The following is a 7,760-nucleotide window of genomic DNA, read 5'->3' as shown; positions in this document are numbered from 1 at the left end:
CACATATACCGTATTCTTTTATTGCATGCTTTGTTTCAATTACATAAATTATGATTAAATAATTATGTGAGGCAAGTTGTATATTTATGTTGATTTCTCATTTGTGCTTGTTCTTGTTCATAATAAATACAATAAATCTAAAAGATATTAAGGCCCTCTACGCAGGTGAAGCCTTGGGTTCTGAATGCACCAGGTTTAGCACTAGGCATGTGTAACTAGGATGGGACTTTTCTTAACTACTCCATTATATAAGATGAAGTTTCTTGCCACAGTTTTTCTTAACTGTGTTCTTTTGCTGCAAGCCACCATAGTCCAGATGAAACATCTGAGCCAATAAAAAACTGCTTTGGAGATTTTTTTCTTTAACCTTGGGTTGGCTTTTTAGACATACACTCCATAATTGTAACAGTTTATTGCAGTTGTAAACTGGACCCGAGAGCAAGACCACAAGACAAGGAGAGAGGGGTAAAAAGGAGTTTATTGGAGAGTATTGCAGGTGGATGAAGCTGGCAGACTTAAATGAGGCTGAAGCTAGTGGAGAGAGGCTGAAGGTGAAGTAGTTGATGAGTGGCTGAGGCTGGAAAACCATGTGGGCTACAGCACTGCAGGTTTGTAGAGTGAGCCAAGGAAGCAGTGTGGCTGACAGCACAGGTGGTGAGAGGCTGGGCAGCATGATGCTAGGATTCTAAAGCTTGGAAGAATGACGCACTGAAAACGGAGAAGACAGCAAATTGTCATACATTTGTTTAGTGAAAATAACACTGGAGATGGGCCACCAGCGCCACTATGAAGAATGGAAACAATCTGGCAGCATGGAAGAGAGAGAGACCAGGGTTTTTAAGCTGCAGTTGATGAGTGTGGAATGAGCAACAGGTGTGCATGCAGAGCTCCAGCAACAGGAAGCCACATCCAGCCTCTGAAAGCACATAGAAACACAGAAAACACAGCAAAAAATCCAGGAAAATATGAAAAAAAAAACCCAAACAAAATCCATACCACCACACATACCTGGCTTATTGGTGAAAGTGTTTGTGGCCATACTGAAAGGAACACTTGCAGACAACCATCAGGGCTAAAAAAAAGGTATTGGCAACAATGTGCAATATTTTTACCTATACTTAATTTACAGATACAATATTCTCCTAAAGGACACATTTAACCATCATTCAATTATATGGGAAGTTATGCAAGTTCCTTGCTGTAAAGATGTAAATAGAACATTATCTATCAACATATCAGTTGGGCCTGCATATAAAGTGAATCATTTACACAGTCATTTTAATGCATTTTATAATACAAAGGTTAACATAGAATTTCCATTTTCCTCTTCAATACTCTTATACTAAGATATGACCCATTATCCGTGTATGACAGGCATACTTATTAAGCTTCTTCATCCATCCTTAATGTTTTAAAATCTTATGTCATATAAAAGTCATATGAACTTGAATTATGCCTGAATGTCATTAATATTTGTGACTAAATTACAAAGGATTTTTTGAGTCACAAGTACTATATTTTTCTGAATCTTATAACATTATTGTGCAGTCAACAGCTGCTTTAACGTCTTTCAGTCAGGTTTTAGACCACATCACAGCACTGAGACAGCTCTGGTCAAAGTATTTAATGACATTCGCTTAAACACAGATCATGGCAGATCTTCAGTTTTAGTGTTATTGGACCTCAGTGCTGCATTTGACACAGTCGACCATGATATATTACTTGATCGACTAGAAAATTGGGTGGGACTATCTGGCACAGTTCTTGATTGGTGTGCATCCTACTTAAAGGGCAGGGATTATTTTGTGTCAATAGGCAACTTTTGATCTGAGCAGACCAAAATTACATGTGGAGTCCCCCAAGGCTCCATCCTGGGGCCTCTTCTGTTCAACATCTACATGCTTCCACTTGCTCAGATCATAGAAAAAAACAAAATAGATTACCATAACTATGCTGATGACACCCAGCTCTACATTTCAATGTCCCCAGGTGACCATAGCCCCATACAAGCACTGGGTAAATGCATGGAGCAAATATCTGAATGGATGTGCCATAATTTTGTTCAGTTAAACAGAGGAAAAACTGAGGTAGTTGTTTTTGGACCCAAGGAGGAACGTCTTAAAATCAGCATGCAGCTCCAGTCACTTCAGTTAAAAACCTCAGACCAGGCCAGGAATCTGGGTGTTGTCATGGATTCAGACCTGAATTTTAAGAAACACATACAAACAATTACAAAGCCAGCGTACTATCACCTCAAGAATATTTCTAGGATTAAAGGTCTGATGTCGCAGCACGACCTTGAAAAACTTGTCCATGCATTTATCTTTAGTCGAGTTGACTACTGTAACAGTATTTTCTCTGGTCTGTCTAAAAAGTCAATCAGACAATTGCAGCTGATCCAGAACGCTGCTGCTCGAGTCCTTACTAAGACCAAGAGAGCGGACCACATCACTCCAGTTCTGAGGTCTCTACACTGGCTCCCTGTCTCTCAGAGAATAGACTTTAAAATTCTCTTGCTAGCATATAAAGCACTGAATGGTTTAGGCCCAAAATACATGCTCTGTGTTCCAAAAGTCAGAACTAAACATGGAGAATCAGCATTCAGTTTCTATGCTCCGTATATCTGGAACAAACTACCAAAAAATATCAGGTCTGCTGATAGTCTGAGTTCTTTTAAGTCAAGGTTAAAGATTCACCTGTTCACTGCTGCCTTTGACTAAAAGGCTTTTTACTTTTTGAATTTTATATTTTACTTTGAAACTCTGCACTGCAACTCTTATTTTAATATATGTGTTTTTATATTTTTGGGTTTTATCTGTTGTTTTCCTACTTGCTGTTTTTAATCACCTTTTACATGCTTCTTTTATAATGTTTTAAATGTGTTTCCTTTCCCCCTGTTGTTGTATTTCAGTGTTCTGTGTGAAGCACCTTGAATTGCCTTGTTGCTGAAATGTGCTATACAAATAAACTTGCCTTGCCTTGCCTTGCCTTATTTCCCCATGTCACTGACTAACTATTTGATGAGATAATTAGGCCACCTCAGGTGTGGAGCTAAAATGCTGCAAAGTGCTGAGATTTTGTCTCTTTCATTGGAAAGGTGGACAGGCTACAGTTGGCTGACTGGCAGGCAGGCCGTTGGTGAGCTTCTCCTTTGTCTAAGTATTCACAGGTCCACTCATGCGGTCTGTGAAAGCCGCTTCTATCAGCATGGACAGCCACACGCAGGCCAGTGTAAAGCCCTGTATGAGTCTGATAAGGTGGCCAGCTGAATGTAAGCTGCAGAGTAAGCCTCGTCATTATATCCACATGCAGTCTACTGTAAACGATGAGACCTATCTGCTTTTGATTTCAATCCCTCACAGAGGGTAGCTCTGTGGATTAAAGCAATCTTCAGCCAGACAGTCATGTTCTGCTGGCCGAGGCTGGCGGCCGACGTGGACTGGCAGGACTTTCTGTAGTCATGACAACCTTGGTTAAGCCCAAGACAAGGACACAAGGACAATTATGTTTAGCAATTATAAAGTTTAGATAGATAGGTATTAGCACTAGACAACATTTTCTTGGAATCCAGTATAGACATGAGATGAAAATAGACATTTTTCTTAGAACATAGCTGATAAATCCCAAAATATGTTGCACTTTGCCAGTAAGGCAAATGAGAGAAATGATAAATGAGAGATTGCTTTGAGTTAGAGAAGCTAGTGGAACAGTAGTTTGCCTTAATGTGATATCAGGAATTTCTAGGCTAGTTTAAAGGCAGTATCCATCAACACAACAAATTGGTTACAGTGACAAACTGCTGTCAGGTCAAGACCCTGAAGGAGAGGACGAGCATGTGAATGAGCTTCCCTGAGATAGCTTCTGACGGTTTGTGCAGATATTCTTTGAGTGTGCGAACAGATTGTTAAATCAGCTGCCCAGGTGGCAGGACCTTGCAGGGGAAGATGTTTGGTCTTCAGCTCCTGAGATCGTGTGGCAACATGTGGTCTGAGGTCGTGAGGCTGGTTGGATTTACTGCCAAATTCAAGGAAATGACATCGGAGGTGGCTTATGGTAGTGAACTGAACATTCAGGTTATGAGCACCAGCTATGATGGACATTCCAGCAGTCAGCATGTCAATCACATACTCTATCAGAACTTTGCACATTTGTAGTATTGTGTTGTGTGATTAAACTGTACATTTTATAGCTGCCTTTTATCGCAACCAATGAAATGTGAAAAATGGGAGCAAAAACAAAAAAGTTGCTTTAACTTCTTGTTCAGTATGTAAAAATGTAAACGTCTAGCATTAGCATGCTAAAGGAACTCAACAAACATTAAATGGGGCTGAGAATGCTAACAGGCAGGCTGGATAGCTGACGAGCTAGTTAGCTTAAAACTCAGATTTGTGCAAAACATGCTTGTGAATGTGGAAATTAGTCAGTTTAAACAATAGGTGTTTTGGTTATTTTTCTATTCCACTGACAACAAAACACTGTATGTCCTTAACTTGTAATTAGTTAGCAGTTATAATGAAGTAGCAGGCCCAATGCTTAAGGTCCCTTTAAGGCTTGAGCTCTGAACACTCACAGATTTAATTGACCTTCCTTGGTAAGTGCTTGAGTATAAGAGGCTTCAAGGGCTCAAAATGGTATAAATGTCTTCCAGGCCTTTGCCTTACAAAAGCGAGACATCATTATCAAATATTTGCATGTTATTGTTGCAACAGCATCTTTAAGCAAAAATGTAAAATTATAGTTGTAAAAATAAACAAGGTGTCTAATGTAGCCTGCATTCTTCTGATTTCATGTGTTTTTACTGTTATGTACCATCTTAAATCCTTGTCATTGCAGTTTCTGTGTAAACTTAGGCATACTAGCGCATCCAATATGCCAGGCTGCACATATGTACTGATCCTTCATGTTTACCTGTGTTTTTGCACTTCTAGGCATCCCCTGTGTTTTAACGTCAAAATGCCATGAACTGTGGGTTTACCCTCCGGCAAAGTATGCAGAAATGAAGATTTATTTAAAGTTTGAATAAAGGGATCAAAATTGTAGGAGGACAGCCCTCATGTACTTGATGATTTTACAGTAGGTCAACCCTAATCCCTCACTAACGGGGCCCAAGTGTCCTGGTAACCCTTATTGCTTTGACTATTTTAAATTTAGTTAGAACTGGAAGCTTAAAATTTTTCAACGTCTTCATTCCCATCTCCTCCTTTGTGATTGGCTCACAGTTGTTAGCAATCAAATAAAATTTAATGCCTCATTGGACTCATCCCAGTACTGAAGAGTAAGTAACCTTCATATGCCAAGTATAATGAGTTTCTTATGAAAATAAATCATACAGATGGAACAGTGGAGCGACTGCACAGGGATTTAAGCCTTTTCTCTTCTTCTGGCACAAGTATGAAAACTCACGAAATCCGCCAGACTCCAACACATTTAACACCCAAGTTGGTACCCAAACTGGACGTCTACGTAACAAATGTTCCAAGTTTAATAAATATAGATTTGTTTTGTTTCAATTATATGGTGTTGACAAGTAGTGATTGGTGTGCTGCCTGATGTGGCTCTGTAGAGGGTTCAAGTGTTCAGTCAACTCTGTGGTCTGGAAAAAAAACCAAAAAGGCTTACACGGAATAAAAGTTTAAAGTAACAGTTTAAATATATGTCTGAAGCCTAACCCTGGAATTCATTGTTGGGGAGTTAGTTTAGATGCAGGATGAGGTCTGATAAGTGTGCCAGTAACCTTGGAAGTGAAGGTAAGATTAATGGGCTGTGTCAGTGGTTGTGGTAAACAGTACACTAAAGAGGACGATAACATTAACATCAACCTCTACCAACCTTGGTGTATGTCCACCAACTCTAGCAACTCTTCATACTTTTATCTCTGCAAATTTCCTTGATATCCTTACTTTTTGCTACTCTTTTTTGTGTTGTATATGTGACTCAACATCCAGTTATATCATATTTAAGGTACAGTTAAAGGCTGTATGTATTTAATGTGATGTAGTAGCTGAGAGGAGAGAACTGCCTCTGACACAGCCTGTATCCCTTTGTATGAATTCTACTGTGTTCTCATTCCCTACACATACATTGGGCATACATAATTCATTAACTTATCCCACTCTCTAATCCGAATACCCCTCTTTTTCCTAAGACTGCTATTTTTCGTCTCTATACTGCCATTCCTTGGAATTTTTTACACAGTGGAAAGAGCCTAATAACAACCACACTGCCTGTTACCAATCATTTGTTTATGAGTTCTGGTCTACAGTATTGTCACTGAAGATCAGAGAGGTGAATACCTGAAGCTAATGTCTCTGAAAGGCATTAAGACTCAAGGACCCTCTCTTCACCCACTTCCATTAGCTTGTTGTCTACCTTCTTTCAACAATAATGTCCGTGTGCTGTCTCACAGTTATTTGGCTCAGCTCGAGCTGCTTAAAGCTAGATTTATGCTTTCAGAGTCCACATGTTCGTGAGGGTCTGATTGATATAAATGTAGTCATTTGCGCCTATCCATCAGGGACCATGCAGACCATGGATATAGATGATCGCAGAGGAATGGCCCGCCTTACTATCCCTCTGATTGGCCTACCCTGACATTCTTACCCTAACTCTAAATCAATCCCACTGCTCTTATCAAAACCTATTCTTCAACCAATGAGGTCAATAAGTACAAGCCAATAATTGCAGTCATTTCTTTGCCATAACTTCAGATTTACAAATTTGCCTTTAAAAATTGGCTTCAAAGCCTGGAGCACTTCCTGGGGGCCTTGCCGGAACCCTGTGCAGATGTCCGTTGCAACCCAAAATTTGTGACCATGCAGACTGCGCATTGTGGGCATGGATGCTGTGTATGCTTCACTTACAAAATTAATCACTTGATCAGTTGTTCATTTGGTGACATATGCACCTCTAGCTGTTTTGCTAAAAAGAAGATAACAATTGTTGGATGATTGCTGTCATATAAGCAAGGTTATGCAAAGAGATCCACTGTTCCTTACATTTATATAGTTTGTCATTCAATGGGGAACACCTACATCAAGAATTCCAATATGATTTTTTCCATAGCCTAGGGAATTTCGATCAATATTTGTGAACATGAGCTACTCACTCTCAAAGCAGAAACCAGAGAAGTCTCAAAGTAGTGATGCCATCAAGAATAACGTCTTTCTCCATTGTCTATGTAGCAGGTCCAGACTTTCTACCCCATGACATTACAAATTTGAGTTTTATTGAGCTCTCTAGTTTTTGAATTTGGAAGACTGTTTATGTTGACAAATTGTTTTTGGCTGTCTTAAGCCATAGAAAAAAAAATATATAAAAATCTTGAAAATAGACGTAGGTCGCCTTTGAAGAAATACAATGACAGCTTAAATGAGGTGTAGATTGGGTTATGTGCATGACTGGAGCACCAGACAGGGCCATCTATTGTGAAAGGAACTCAATGCATGCTCAGGTGACCCTCACAATCCTGCAACTATCCACTAACATCATTGCAGATCCTTGTTGAAGGGCTGTATGGGAGAAAAACCGTTCAATACCCAATTATTTGGAGAATCTGTGCTTCTTATCAACATTGAACTGAACAGATGGAAAGAAAGATTTGTGTATTTTGCTCTTTAGTGGAGTCTGCCTAGATAGTAACAATTACACTGAGAGTGGTATAAAAAGCAAAGAAAATCAAGAAAGTACATGTTTAAAGCCACATGTTGTGCTTCAATTATCACCACAAACACCCTCTCTCAGGGAAATTTTATTAATATACT

Source organism: Plectropomus leopardus, chromosome 17 (assembly GCF_026936395.1).
Source record: "Plectropomus leopardus strain MGB_pleo_1.0 chromosome 17, ASM2693639v1, whole genome shotgun sequence".
Taxonomy (NCBI): Eukaryota; Metazoa; Chordata; class Actinopteri; order Perciformes; family Serranidae; genus Plectropomus; species Plectropomus leopardus.
Note: the sequence above shows the minus strand (reverse complement) of the source record.